The sequence below is a fragment of the Malaclemys terrapin genome, chromosome 2 (genome assembly GCF_027887155.1).
Source record: "Malaclemys terrapin pileata isolate rMalTer1 chromosome 2, rMalTer1.hap1, whole genome shotgun sequence".
NCBI lineage: Eukaryota > Metazoa > Chordata > Testudines > Emydidae > Malaclemys > Malaclemys terrapin.
The window spans coordinates 187,092,696-187,108,797 of NC_071506.1; the positions used below are offsets into that span (position 1 = coordinate 187,092,696).

General features: G+C 39.0%; 1 long non-coding RNA gene across 1 annotated transcript in view; it reads left to right on the forward strand.

The window, feature by feature from the left end:
• Positions 1-15,756, forward strand: part of LOC128831066 (uncharacterized) — a 351,765-nt gene extending 336,009 nt beyond the window's left edge. Inside the window, exon 6 of the long non-coding RNA XR_008443735.1 lies at positions 13,896-15,756. This is a non-coding gene — a long non-coding RNA (uncharacterized LOC128831066). The remainder of the gene's footprint in view (positions 1-13,895) is intronic.
• The last annotated feature ends 346 nt before the right edge of the window (positions 15,757-16,102 follow it).

Below are 16,102 nucleotides of genomic sequence, written 5' to 3' on the forward strand. Positions count from 1 at the left end.
TTTCTTTCTGTCCTTTGTTTTCTTTCTGGCTTTGCTTTTAGGTTTGTTCTTTTTGTATTTTTATCTTCTCTGAGTCTGGTCTTGTGTATTTCCTTGGGCAAACCTCTATAGGAAATCAGACCGTTGGACATCACCTAGGTTTTTTCCACTGATTTTAATGCCTATCTATAACCAGAGTTCTGAGGAGCAGTGGGCGCTGTCCGGGGTTCTCTGCTCGGTGTCCCCATCAGGTTTCCCTTCTTTTGACCCTGTGACCGCACTCCTAGCCCTGTTATTTCATTAGTTGTCCCCCAAAATCAGTTGGTTTCCTGGTCCTGTAGATCCTCCCCTTAGGCTGGGCGTGGGGGGATCCTTTAGCAGTGGGTGGGCTTTCACTTCCCGGAACCCAATAGGTACAACCAGAGTTCTGAAAATCTGGCCTTGATTTTCTTGGTGCTACTCTCACATCTCCTTAGTGCTGACTTTTATAGCTTCTTTGAGCCCTTTCTGAGAAAGTCTTACAACTCACTGTGACCTTCCCTGATGCTATGTCTACACTATAGCCTATGTCAGAAAAAACTTAAGTCTCTCAGTGGTGTGAATATTTCACACCCCCCATGAGCGACATAAGTTACACCAACATAGGCATTCGTGTGCACAATACTATGTCGATGGGAAAGGTTCTCCTGCCGATATAGCTTATGCCGCTCATGGAAGTGGGTTTTTTATGCTCCTTTCGGGAGAGCATGCCACACACACCGCAGCGGCGTACGTATAGACATGGCCTGAGAAACAGAGGACACTTTTCATGCCTATTTGAAAGGAGGTACATTGTAGAAAAGAAGGAATATTTCTTCACCTTTGTTTTTTTAGACTGGGCCACAGTTTTGGGCAGAGCCTAAGGTAACATAAAAAACCCTAAATTGACACAATGGGTGAACAATTAAAATATTAAAATTGGAAATGGCCTAAACCTAATTCTAACAGTAAAATATAGTATAATGACTATTATTAGTCATTTGCATTACTGTAACACACAGGCGCCCTCTAGCCCCAAAGAGCTAAGTATAATTCATACAAATGACAACTCGGAGGATAATTTAAATAGTTGAAGGAATACAATTCTTTGTATTTTTTAAAATGTAAATGTTTATCATTACTCTTTTTTAACTGCTGCTTGTTCAATAAGCAGTACACAACTACCGCTTTCCTTAGTTACTCAAATACGTTCTTACCATGTTCTTGAAAACAAACAGGCTGGATCAGTACACATCATCACTTCAAGAGTCCTGAAAAACATTACTAGTTAAATATTCATTTGCTCAGCAAAGCTTCTTCAAACAATGTAGTTCAGGCTCTCTTACAGAATCAATGTGGCTGCTTTTCCTATTCTTAAGGCTGCATAAACATTCCCAATCTAGCCCTTATAACTTTCACTGATAAGATAATGATCTTCTTGGCTTGTTCACTGCCTGAAAATGATTTTTTTTTCTCCATTTAAGTTTCATCAAACATAATATAGACATTTTGGAGTATGTGAAAAGTGAAAAAAATACTGTATAACATTGCAGTTTATTAGAAGATTGTGATCTTTTAAAAAGAATTCTAGCCTCAAAACAAGGTAGAGTAGAAGATGAAATGTGTCATGAAAATAGATCTCATTTAAGAGAAATGCCTTTGCATGTTTCAGAGAGAATTGGTTTTGATTTGACTTTTCAATGCTTGAAAATCACACTTCAGGTATGAATAGGTCATTGAAATTATTTTAATTACTTTTTTAGCATAGTTAGAAATGCAAGTAAGTGCCATGTAAATGCGTATGTATATGGCTATCTTGACCACATCATTAAAAAAACTGAGCAGTGAGTAGGTCAGGACTGCACTTATTGCATACCTTGTAACCTAAAAGCTGCCTAAGGTTAGCAACATGCTTCCTAAGTTACACTAAAGCAGTGGTTCTCAAACAGTGGTATGTGTACCCCTGGGGGTACTCAACTCATCTAAATCAGTGTTTCTCAACCTGGGACTTCCAGCCCCGAGGGTGGTCATGGGATGGGTTGGGTGGAGGGTACAAATGCAGGGCTGGCATTAGGAGGGGCAAGCAGGGTTAATGCTATGAAGCTCACATAGCTGCAGACTTAGCCTACACTGTATATGCTAGTACATTTCCATTCATGTCTGCTGGTAAAAGTCACTATCCGGGAAACACTTATGTACCTGAGCAATTTTCATACATAACTTGTGCTATTGAGTTCAGCAGGGCAATGTGCATCTATATCGTTACTCAGGTACATACATGCTAGCAGGATCTGGGCCTGAAATTATAAAATACGTTTTTCTCTAAAATATGTAACTTCTGTCACAACACTAAAGAAGGCCAAATGTGCATCTAAGAACATGATTTTGCAGCCTTTATATTGAGTCCAGTGGGACTACCTGTAGAGTAAGGTACTGATCAAACAGGGCCCTAAGAAGAACTATTGGTAATGTATTTGACACACAACATGTGATCATGTGATTTAAAAGTCTATCATTACTCATGATATAAGGGCCCCTACAACCTTAAAATAATTCCCTGAGCTCTAGAGTGGTTATCATGCAATAATATTATTATATAGGTTTTTGGATGGAATACATATTCATAAGTTGGTAGTGGTGTGTATCTGAGTGATATTAATTTACAAAGAAATATCTTCATTGGAGTTATTTACATCCAGGAGATTACGTTCATAGAATTTAAAAATGGCAAACTTATGGAGTCAGTAAAAATGAAAGGAATGTGGATAGTAAATGCTATGAAACTGGCAACAGACAGAAAATTCAGCCTGGGGGGGGATCTTCAATGAAGGGAAGTTTTTGTTCCACCTACTTTTCTGTCTCCCACCCCACTGCAGCACAGCTCATTTCCTATGCAATACATGATACAATTTAAAGTAAATGGCTATAGAGAAATGAGAGGTTTTGGCAGAATGCATGTTAGGAAATGGAATGACAGATTTATGGATATTAAATGGAGTGATTGAAGGGTAGAAAATAAGTAACATGCTGATAAATTATAGAGATATTTGTCTTTAAGATTGAGATTGGATTAAATTTTTCAACCATCTCCATTATATGTAGGATATCTTGTTTTTATATGGCAATTTCCAAGAAATAAGGCGATGTCTGATAATAAGATGACTGAGGAAAAATGTTGCATTTTACAATTACCTAGCATGATGTGTCCCTGTCTTTCCTATAAAGATTTTATTTTCAAATAAAAGCATTTGTGTATTCAAAAGGTATGGAATGGAAGGCATTTTTCAATCATTATTTCTTTATTTATCAGAGTGGGAGGAGGACTGAGGCTATAGTTTGCAGTCATGAACTTGGGTGTGACTAAATAATTCCCCTTTCCATCTTCTAGTCTTATCAATGAACCTGAAAAGGGATCCAGTTTAGAACAGAAGTTGTTCAGTAACTATTTAATGTTCTTAAAATGAATTTACATCCAGCCATGCTTGCTCCCCTTTTTAATATGAATATTGGAGCAAACCTCTTTACTGGCAAAAACGTCAATAGATAGTGAATTTCTATATCACATACCTCAATACGATTGAAAACAAATGTTCAATTTATATGTGTATTTGCACTGGAAGTGCTTTACATGTGTATCTATTCAGGGAACAGAAAGAAGGAGGTGATTTCCATTCCATTTGAAATTCCAACACTTCAAACTTCTTTTTATTCTAAATCAGAGTGAAAAGCCAACGTTTCCTGCAGAATGAATTTTTTTTTCAAAATTTTCTATATGAGACTCTCGAATTGTTTCATTTGGATAATGTTGAAACACAATATAGTGTGTATATTGTATATTATAAAATTATTTGCTATTTAATATAAGTATAATATGACATTAAAATTAATATTTTAATATAATAGAAATATGTAAATGAAATGAGAAAGTCAAACCAATTTGTTACGACTCTTTCCCATCAAAAATATTGTTGAAATCAACATGTTCCTATAAAACATTTGTATTTCAATTAAACTTCATTTTCCATTGGAAAACTGTCAGAAATATTTTGACCAGCTCTTGTGATTTATCTGATCAATCAAAAGTTGTCAGCATAGCTTGAATTTCCAATATTTATGAGCAGTTCAAGGTGTAAAAACATTATAGCATATAGTCTTTTAATATATTCTAATAATTCCAAGGAAATTGAGAGTTGCTGGAAAATATCCACAAGGAGAGAGAGAGAGAGGGAGAGAGAGATTCAAAAATGTAGCAAGTTATTCATGTGTATATTCTGTTTTAGATATTGAAATCTCAAAATAATTTCTGTATAGTCTTCCCTCTATACAATCAACTTGGAAATCTCTCCCACATACACACACCAAGCACCCCACTGAATGCATCCCGTTGCACAAAGACTAACTTCCAACATACATCATGTGTTAGCTAAAACTACTGAATCATAATCTTCATCATCATCATCAAGGCAAATCTGCTTCCTTGCAGATTGAGTGCCACAAGCCTACTAAATATTCTGTTACTAAAAACAAATGTTGGCTAGCTTGTAGACAGAGGGACTTGTTGCCAAAGGTAAGGGAGTCCAGAGAGGAAGTAAGAGTGTCTGTGTAAAGGAACAACAGGATGGGGCTCTTTCAGGAACCATTGAATCTCTATCTAAAGGTGAAGTTATGGAGATTACTTTAAATTTAGTCAGCCGTTATCCAGATCCTTTCACAGTTCTGTTCTTCCTGAGTGGGGGCAGAGATCCATGTGCTTACGTAGACAGCATACTCAAGCAGTCCCACTGTCCTGTCCTCTTTGGCTCTGGTCTGATGTCTACCATCTCCCTCCAGTGTCCTGACAAGCAGCATACTGTAGCATATGTCAACCTTGTCAGAAGGGACTGGAACTTGTAGATGATAAGCTGAGGGCTCTAGAGTAGATCTGTGTGAATAACTGATTTTTTTTTTGCTTTGCTGGATTTGAATTCAGTTCTAAAAATAGACTACATTTTTGGGTGGGATTGATAAATTTTCAAAACTGTTTTACCCATTTCTATACTGCAGTTGAATATTCACTCTCTCCCATTCTCTGCTGTCCCAGAGACATGGGAAGAAATACAAGATGCCAGGGATGTGGCTTAATTAGGATGCAACTTTATGAAATCATTTGGGAACCATCTGGCAATAACTCATACACTGCAGGACATGATTCCTTCCTTAATCCTTTCCTCACTCCTCCACACTGTCCATTAAAGAAGCTAGGGAAAGGGCTTGGGGCTCATAATGTCTGGTACAGTCCCTTCCCCGGCCCCTTAGCTCTCATATGAGGAAAGGGTGATGAGGTCCCAGCCCTTTCCCTAGCTTCTTTAGAGGATGCCCTTCCCTGAGTCCATTTCCAATTCTGATTTATCAGGGAAGTACACCTCCTATGGAATGAGTACTGCACTAGACGCCTGCCACCAGGAGGCTCCAGCAACTACGTTGGCTGCCCCCACGCTCACCCCGTAGCTGGGTTGCCGCATATTTAACAGTTCCCATCCTAACACTGGCTAAAATATATTTTCTCCATAATCAGGGAGTTGTACTCCATCATCTCTGAATAACTCAGGTACCAAATATGTTACATTTTGTGAGTAATTACCAATCTTCCCCATTTCCAGTGATTCACATATCTTATGGACTTGTCAACCCGTGGATGCCTGGTGCCTTCTTGCCATACCCTCCACTTTAGCATTTGAGAATAACTCCCAGGTAAAGGTCCTGGATTTGCCCTATAACTCTCTTTTTAACCCCCCTTACAAAATCCCAAATAGTTTCTACCCATCCGTACAATAATCATTTCAGATGGCTGCTTCCTGGACACCAACAAATGCAAGAGAAGCATCAGCTGGTCCCAGAGCATGCCCCTCTTGCCATGCCAACTTAGTGTCAAGGCGTCTGTGTGTCCAGTGCCTTGACACTAGGCATGTCTGTACTGCTTTGACTGGGCAAATCCCAGCCTCCATACCCTCTTGCTATACAAAATCTCATCTTGCCAACTCTTAATTGTGGGTTGATGATTTTGTGTGTGTGTGACATTTTCAGAGTCAGTGTCAGATCTCTTCATGCTCACCCCCATAACAGATCCCTACATTTCAAAGCCATATCTAAATCCTCCTTGCTGGTTTCCTTATTAGCTCTGATAGAGACAGCCCCGCTGATAGCCATGACACCACAGGCTGAAGTGTCAAATTCTGAGGTCGTGGCTCTTAAATGGAGGGTCAGTGATTCCAAATCCCATGAATGTCCCTGCTCTTCCCACATTGTCCTTCTTACCCCTTACATCTCTGTTTGGGAGGAAGGAAGGGGGCAAAGAGGCGCCCTCTGGGGGTCATTTGCTCAATGGCCTGTGGTTGAGAGGGGGAGCCCAGCTAGCAATGCTATTTCCTTAAGGACCACTCACCGTGTCCTCAATCTTAACAAGGGGCAATATAGGGAAGCACATGCTGGCCACGTTCTTCTTGCTGTGGATGCCAACTCTGGGCCGTCCCCCACCTCCAACCCCTCACCTCACAGTCTTTTGCTCTGTGGTAGAGAGTGGGGTGGGGACCCTGTCAGTCTCCCTGCCTTTCCAGGGGGTCATCCAATCATGACTGCTTGGGGGGAACCCAGCCAGCAACCTTGCCCCACTCTAGGAGTCACTCATTCATATTATGTCATTATCTTGGTATTTTCTTTACTTGTGGAATTATCTACCTAATTTATCTGTTTACTTTTTGTCTAACAACTTGCTAAAGAGTCAAGAGGGGGGAGGGGCGGGAAACCACCAGACATTTAAAAACATTTACTTCCAAATCATTTACAGTGAACTTTTCCTTTAGTAGGTAAGTAAATATGCCAAAATAGTTTTATCTAAAAGTAGATCTCTCTCTCTCATTTTAATCTGAGCTTTCAGCAAGTCTTTATGTGTCTCTTTTTACCATGCTGAGAAAACAACAGCATCTGTGAACTGAACATGTCTTTCCAGTGTCTATAGAACAAAGAGCAAACACATTTTAAACCCAAAGAAAATTAGGCCATGAGGAGCTAAGTCCTTCAAAACCTTTGCTCATCCTATCTGTCAGCTACTTGTAGAGTGCCACTTTTGTGCACATGGCACTGATTGATCTCTCACACTGTTTTTTACACCAATATCATTCCAAAAACTCTATGGAATTACTCTTGATTATAACAGATGTGAGTGACATGAGACTCACACCATGGTTAATTGTTTTATGGTGCATTTTTTTTGATTTGCAGACAATTTAGGCCATATTCTGCACTTGCATTTCTGTGTATGGCTCTCACAGAAGTCCATAGCAGCTACGAGCACTCATCTTCAGGAAGAATTTAGTTAACTATGTTTGCAAACGCAAAGTTGCCTTTCACACAACTTCAGTTCAGAAAAGGAGATTGGATGCACATTGGGCCACTTGACTATCCTGATGCACAGTTGCTAGCTGAGAATTCTGCAGAAATTTAATGAAGGTTTGGAGGTGCTATTTTTGTTCTCTTTAAGGACCTGATCCAAACCCCTTTGAAGTCAGTGGAATGAGTCTGTTGATTTTAACAGTGTTTGGCTCAGGCCCTGCATCACTTACACGCCATCCTTTCATACCTGCATCTTTCCATCTCTTTTATCACTGTTTCTTCAGTTTCTTCTTCTCTGCAAGCTGTCACATTAATCCCTTTGCTTTTGTTGTTTTATCTACCCATTTAATTCCCGTCTACCCATGTTAGGGTGGCTAGGTGCCCGTTTTTTGTCAGGAAAGTCTGGGTGAAAAGGGGAGCTGACAGTGTCTGGTCATATCAACTGACCGGACACCCAAAGTCCGTTTACTGTGGGCGGGGCAGGCGGAGAGATGCTGGGTCATCACCCACTCCAGCCCCTACTCATCCAGGGCCACCTCCTACCTTTGTTGGGCAGTTGCAGCTCCCAGCCCCAGCTCTGCAGGCAAGTCCCTCCTGACCTGGGCAGTGGGGGCTGGTTGGAGAAAAGCAGCTAGCGATGGAGGGGAGGGAGGAAGAGGAGTGGATGAGGTGGGGCGTCAGAGGAAGAGGTGGAGTGGATGTTCGAGGGAAGAGGGTGGGGCAGGGGCAGGGCTTTGAGGGGAAGAGGTGAGGCATGGGTGGGGTCTCGGGAGGGGAGAGGTTCTGGCACTCCTGCTGGAGGGCCTGTTTTTAAATATTACCAAGCTGGCAACCCTAACCCAAGTGTTACCAAGAAAACGTCTGTTTACTGAGCAATCCAGGTTTTCGATTCTGTTCATTCTTCTTGTTGTTTGCATCCCTATTACCCGGCCAAGTAGTTTGCAGATAGCATTCCTTCCTCGTGCCCCTCTCCACAGAGGGATCTGGCTTCTATATTTTATTAATTGTCTCAATGGCTCTGATCGAGGTTTGAGTGTTCTTTTCACTTTTATTTCCTATTTTAGAACAACATGCATTGATTGGTCCAAGTAAACTTACCGTACTGTCCATTCCACTCTTGCCTCAGAGGACAATGTCACAGAAATCAGTGTCCTCTCTTAGTTCTTCAACTGCAGAAAAAAAAAAAAAACCTGAAAAGATAAGTTAGTGGGCATAAGAATTCAGAGACTAGCAGTAAAATGTTTCTGGCATATAAGAATCTCTTGGGGCATCCAGGAATGCTTTAAATTTAGTTGAAATATTGATCAGCATTCTCCTTTTTTTTTTTTGTAAACAGTTTATTCACAGTATCTCATAAATAGCTTGCATAAATTAAAATTAGCAACTACTATGCTTTTCATGAATGTAATACCTCTCATACTAGACAGGATTTCCTAGCAAATTCTGCCATGATAACTTTTGAAAACTAACTAATATTTTTCAAAAAACTCTTAACCACTTACTTGCATTTTTCTAAATTGAGTATCTGTTTTGCAATCTACGGTACATGTGCCTTTTTTGTAGCAATATGGTTCTGTTTTTCTTAATTGTAAATCGGATGCAATGTGTAATTACCCATATCCCACTTCATTGAAAGAATATGTATTATCTGTATCGTCTATGCTCCTTGCACTACTTGGATACTAATTAACTTGGACATCACATTCTTCAGTTCTCCCATATGTGGAACTCTGTTAGAGCAAATGGGAGTTCTATAACGTGTGTGCTTAAATAGTGTCAGGCTGTGATCAGTAAACTAGAGAATTAAATGTTGGCAGCAAAACCCCTCCCAGCTGGCTGCCATTTGTCTAGAAGCCTCACGGTGAAAAGTTTGCATGGCTGTCGGGACATGTGCGGAAATTTATAAAATTATAAGCTGATGAAAATCACAGCATCAGGGTAATGTTCTTAATGATTTAGGTTTTGAAGTATGTGTGTGGGGACAGAGAGTGAGTCTACATTGATGCATGTGCCAAGGCTTGGGTGCCAAGAGACTGACAGCCCAAACTTAAACTCCTCATGCTGGTAAAACACCTATTGACTTCAGTTGATATTTTGCCTGCACTTTCCAGGATAGACTGAAAGAGAGTGGAACATAGTTATCAGTGACGTATGTCCACAAGCAGCTTGCAATTTCCTCAGATTTAATCGCCATTCAAGTTTACTCTTAATTTTATCACTAGGTTTATCGCTCTTTTTTTTTTTTCTGTGGATTTATCTCAGATAGTTTGTTGGTAGTATTTGTTGCCTGATATTTCAGAAGCATGGGTTCATTATGAATGGCCATGGGAGTCTCCTGATATTGGTTTGGGTCACTGATAGAACAAATGTAACTTTTTTAATCAGGATGTGGACTTAACGAAACCACTGGGGCTTTGATTTCAAACAGGAAGAAATTAAGTATGTTTAGAAAATGTTTAATCTTGCTTTCTCTTTCCAAGCGACCCAGCCCTGCTCAAGTGGCATTCCTAGAAAAAGTAGGTGTGAAGGAGGTTCACTCACCACTAGGATGCACCTTCTGTCCAGATGTGGTATAGCAGCAGTCATTTGGTCTGGTAGCCTCTGCCACTGCTGTGGGGTTTCTTGCTGTAAGTGGCCCTCCAGCCAGGTCACAATATTTATGTCCGCCTGTTTGGGGGTAACAAAGTTCAACAAACAAGTCCAACAAAGAATTCCCAGACCTTGTGTCAGGTCTCCAGCCCTGACTCTGAGCCCAGTGGTCATCACATCCCTCCAGGCTCTGAATTATCCTTATCCTCTTATGTTAGGGGGCTTTATGCCACCTTCTCAGTGGCTGGTAGGGAAACCCAGGCCCTCCCTGTGAATTGGGTACCAATCCAAGGTCTGTGCCATACCACTCCTTGCTGCTGTTTTCCAGGGCTCCTTCCTACCGTTTGCCTTTCTTCAGGCTTGTTTCCCCCAGCCTGTTTCTGGGTTCTCCCCAGAGGTCGGGTTCCTGCCCTTTTGTCAGGTCTGTCACAGGAGCTTGCTCCAATCCTGTGCTTTCCAGATATCTCCACCTTCTAGTGCCCAGATAGCAGCTGTCTCCCTGCAGTCCCATTCTGGTACAAACTTCCTCTCTTTATACCAACCAGCCTGTTCTTGTCAAACAGGGCTCCATGCTGTCCTTTCTGGTGCAGCCAGGTAACATAACTGGCCTTGCAGGCCCACCTTAATTAGTCAGGGCCTGTATGTGGTATGCATCCCATCACAACAAGCAAGACAATTTAAGTAACATTATTCTCTTGTTACAAAGTTTTAAATCAAATTTTGTAGCCATATTCACATAAACATAAGAGAAAGCTCTATACTAACTGTGGAGGGTCTGGTTGGGTCTTTGTATGGATAGTTTAGTTGTATCTGTGCCAGAGCTGTACTGAGGTTTTTTTGGTATACCTCATCAATTCCCCCCATTTGAAGGATGTCACTCATTTTAGTCGCTACGTTACCTACAAATGTGGTGTCCCTCACTTTTTTATTGTTACGAATTACTTATCTCAGAAATAGAGAATCATGAAACTGAAGTTATAGAGTCATTTATACCAAAGGAAGGAATTCTACATCATTTTAAGTTGCCTGCATGAATAAACTCTTGTATCCCACATTTGGATGTTGGCATGCTGGGAGAGATGGGTTTGGGAACTGTGTCTCCTTGCTGTGGCCCATCCAATGAAATATACCACTTCCAGTGCAAATACCCCACTGTTTTTGTGTGTGCAAGCACATATATGTATGTTTGTGTGTAGCTATGTGTACATAACTTTATACATTCCCTCATATGGGGGGAAACCCTCTAGAAGTCTTATCCCAACTTTCAGAAAGATTTAACACTATAGAAATATAGTGAGGTCCCTTATTTCTATGACTTTATTTTTGTAATGAAACGTATTGCATACATAATACCACAAAGTATTACAGATAATTAAAATTGTTCTTATTTAGCATTTATATTGGGATTGCACCTTGATGCCTCATCTAGATCATGGCCCTGTTTTTCTACAAACTGTACAGACAAAGTAATGGCTTTTGTATCAAATAGCTTACAAAAGAAAAGTTTGAACTACAGTTGTCAAGATAAATTACTTTATTGTGTTCACAATGTAGTTTCCCAGTCTTTTTGTTATGTAAGTTAACTTTCTTGCTAATTCACAAAGCTTGGTCATTAGGAATGGATACTGCAGTTCTTATAACTTTACTAAAATCATGCTTATGTTCATGTGGTCAGATATTAGTCATATGATTTATTTGAGGAATAGCTGCAAAATGTATGGAATATTATTTGACTAATACTTTTTCCAGATATGACCATCTTATTTTACTGTGTGTATGCATTTTCAAAGCTACACTGTCTGTGTGTGTGTCTGTGTGTGTGTGTGTGTAGCCTGATATACATAAGCTTGCACCTAGTGTGGTCATTTGCACCAATGAAAAAATGGGTGTAAAAACTTTTAAACAAATATCAAACTCACAATAAATTATGGTTTAAATAATCCTTTGTGGATCCTGTAGGATTATGAAAATCCAAAGAAGTGAGGTTTTTACTCACGAAAGCTTATGCCCAAATAAATCTGTTAGTCTTTAAGGTGCCACCAGACTCCTTGTTGTTTTTGTAGGATTATGAAAGTGTTCTAATCAGATAGTAATCAAAATGCTGGCAAATAAGATGACCCTATGAACAACGCAAACCAAGATGAGCAATTTCATTTTCAAAAGTATTCATGAATCAGTTTTCTTTTACTGTTCAACCAAGTATATATATATATATATATATATACACACTGAAGTTATAGAGTCATTTATACCAAAGGAAGGAATTCTACATCATTTTAAGTTGCCTGCATGAATAAACTCTTGTATCCCACATTTGGATGTTGGCATGCTGGGAGAGATGGGTTTGGGAACTGTCATAGTCATATATATCATGTCATAGTCATATATATATATGACTATGCCTGCTAGTGAGAGACAACAAAACGTTAGAAACAGAAAATATTAATCTATGTATTTTCAGCGTAACTTTGGTTTGCTAGGTTGATGCTGTGATTTACGTGTCCAAAAAAATATAAACTGTCATTGCTTAACTTTTCATGCATTTCACACACCTGGATCATCTCCATCTCTAACTATCTTAATAAATATGGAATTCCAGCTATTAATTACCAAATTCTATCTGTCCCGTATGGTGAAATACAAGTTTTGCCTATCTAATTGTACATAAAAAATCTGCATGCATAAAACCCATCCATGTTCTAACATGAATGCATTAGGCATTATCCATTTTATCCCCTTACCGTTCGTTTCTGTATTATTCATTCCGATTTGTCCACAAAATATGCAACCAAAACACACAACACTCAAAACTCCCACCTCCTGCCCTCACTTTATTTATAAACAGTATCCTGAGTTCTTAACCTTTTATAACATTGGCATGTAACCAAGAACTTTGTATATCATTTTGTCAGTCTGGCATACTCACATGTCACGATCCAGAATAAACTGTTCTTCAAGGTTGGCTGAATTCACTTCATATCCTGTAACCCCTTTTCAGGGTTGTTGGACCTTGCTTGTGTTTTGGCATCCTTTTAATAAAAGGTCATTTCGATGTCAATTAGATGAAGTGTAAAGATGCACCATGAACACTGGGATGCAGCAGAGAAAAGACAGACCAATAAAAATCCAGACATTGCTGTTGCAGAATTTTCAGGCCCCAATGCTTATCTCAGCTTTCATTTTTAAAAATCTTTATTCCTTCTTTTGAAAAAGATTAAACTTCAAAATGTAAATCAGTCTCCTTAGGGTTGAAAGTGTCTTCACTGTGACTTTACCTAAAAATAATTGATTTATAAAAAGTTATTTGATCGGGAATTCAATTTGCTAAGGTTAGGGGGAAGCTGGTGTCTAAGCTGATCTCCCCATTTGTCCCACTACTACTGTAGGAGATCAGGCTTGTCCATGAGTTGTTAGTCTATAAGAGAGCCAGAGAAATCCATTGTATTCCTTGTGTTTACAATTAGTCTGGCTCCCATCCAATTCATTTTTTTAAATTTCCAAATTAAATTTTTATTAGTTATTGGTAAACAGAGGTCATTAATCTAAAATAATCTAGTTCTGGAGTCTAGTAATTTTCCTGGTTATGAAGGTCTCTAGAAATAGTTATTGTGAAAAGGACAGTGATTATTTTAGGATTATGAATTATTTCCGAGTTTATTGAGAAATGTTCCTTAGCTTTAAAAGTAAATAGCTTACATTGACAGTTGCCTGATTAAGTTCTCATTAACTATTAAAAAAAACATTAAACAGATAAGAAAAACAGAAATGAATACACAACATAATCAAAAAGATCTTAAACAATGAATATTAACCAACCCTAACAATAAGAATCAATTAAGACCTGGGTGAACTATTCACAGTGAGCAAGGCATTTAGTGAATTTCATCTTTTTCACTAGTGACAAATTGTTTGCGAACCTTGATTTTTTATGTATTTTTCAGTACTGTTCCCTGACTGGATGACTAACTGCAATAAAGAAGGAGTTGAGGTGGGTGTGATCAAATAACTTGTCCTTCACATCTTTCAGATGCTAGATTTAAAATTAATTTTCTCCTATATCTGCACATAGTAATTCAGCATGGCATACACACTCATGGTCCCAGCTGCAAAGGGTAAGCCCAGATCTTTGTCTGCTTTATTTAATTGTCTTTGTGCCAGGGATCTGGCCAGGGATTTTGTGTGATCCTAGCCATGGAATCATATAGCCTTGACCATCTTGTTTAACTTGATCAGTTCTAGGGGCTCTCACCTGTGCTTTTGAGAACAATCTCTGCTTGTTGAGTTATTAAGCACTATACAACAACATGACCTAGGGTAATCAAGGACAATTACAGAATGTATAGATCTATAATTTTCTGTCATCTATTACTATTAGTCATCTATTCATACCGTGTATTGTCAGAAACAAATTAGTATTGCAGCATGGGTGTATATACACAATCTTGGTTGGGAGTGGTGTAGTCAGTTTGGAGAGGAATATGATTCTATCGTGTTGCATTTGTTTTTAGATAGAATTGCATATCTAACAATATTCCATATCTAATACACCCTGATCATGTCTTTAAGTTTACTGGTCACCATCTATCTACCATGCGTCCCTGTTTGCTGTGCTTGTTGTTACCTAGTAATTGTGTTCTGTGTTCAGTCCCGGTTTGAAAATCTACATAATAACCTCTGGGTGAAGCTCTGACTAGGGATCAGGAAAGTGTTGCCTACATCTCTCCTCATGTTGAGTTATTTTCATTAATGTTTGGCGGAATGGAATAAAATCGATTAATAATTAGCCATTGCAATAATATGGTTACTTGATTCAGAAAAAAACATTTATGTAGGTGTTTGAGTGCCATTCCTGAATAGGAAAGCTTACCGGAATCAGGGCCTATAATTGTAACTACAGTGCAATTAGTGTATTATAGAGTGTAATTGATCCTTTCAGTCAAATTACTATTACTAGACAAACGTAAACGGTACTTTCTTTTCAAGACTGCAAGGCCAGACAGAGAAAACGAATCCTCATTATGCCTAAGGGCATTAAGAATTGCAGAATATATGTTAAATGCTTTTGTTAATGAAGTCTCAGGGCTTGATTCTCCTCTTACACCACAGTAAATGAGGAGTAAATCCAGGTAAATGAATGGTTTTCATGGGTGTTGTGATGCATGACCAGAAAGGGTTAATCATCCTGCAAGATAAATTACTCAAATTCAACCCTTTAAAGACATAGGGGGAGATAATGTTTGTGTTTTTGTGTATTTACATATATATATTGGTAGATGTCAACAATGTAATCAAACAGTCCCTGTGCATGCTGTATTCTGTTAATTCAGAGATCAAAAGAACATCTTAACATTTCAATGAATTGTAAATAGAGGATGTCGCTGTATTCATTTCTCTTTGAAGTGTATAGCAAATCATCTGCGAATGGTGGAAAAAGAGGCAATTGCCTTATGTTAATCTGTGAGGATAATTACTGGTGATGCTTAGGAAATGGGTCCACTTCAAAGTCCCCATGAGTGCCTATTGTTCACTGAGGGACTCCGAGCTGTCAAAGGCGGCCTGAAACTGTGTGAAAAATGGCTTGAGTCCTAATCCTGTCATCTCAGATCTGCTTGAGGCTTCATGCAGGGGAAGCCTATGCCATAAGGACTGAGATCCCAGTTCTGATTGGACCACCCTGAATACAAACATTGGACTATTACCTATAGACTATTTCTGAAAGAACTCTTTGCATCCACAAAGCTCATCATCTCTGCTATGAATCTGAATCTCAAGATTGTACCTATGTCTATATGTATACTGATCTTTTAACCAATTCTCTCTCCCTTTTCTTTTTTAATAAATTTTAGTTTAGTTAATAAGAATTGGCTGTAAGCGTGTATTTGGGTAAGATATGGAATACTCATTAACCTGGGAGGTAATGTGTCCGATCCTCTGGGATTGGTAGAACATTTTTATATGATGAATAAAATTTTCAGTAATCCTCATCATATTTAACTTGGGTATCTGGGGGAGGCCTGAGGCTGGGTTACTTTAAGGGAACTGTGTTGATGACTTTTGAGTAGCCAGTAAGGTATTGTAGAAGCTGTTTTGTGCTGGCTTGGTAAAGCTAAGTATTTGAATATCTACCAGCTTTGGGGATTCTCTGCCC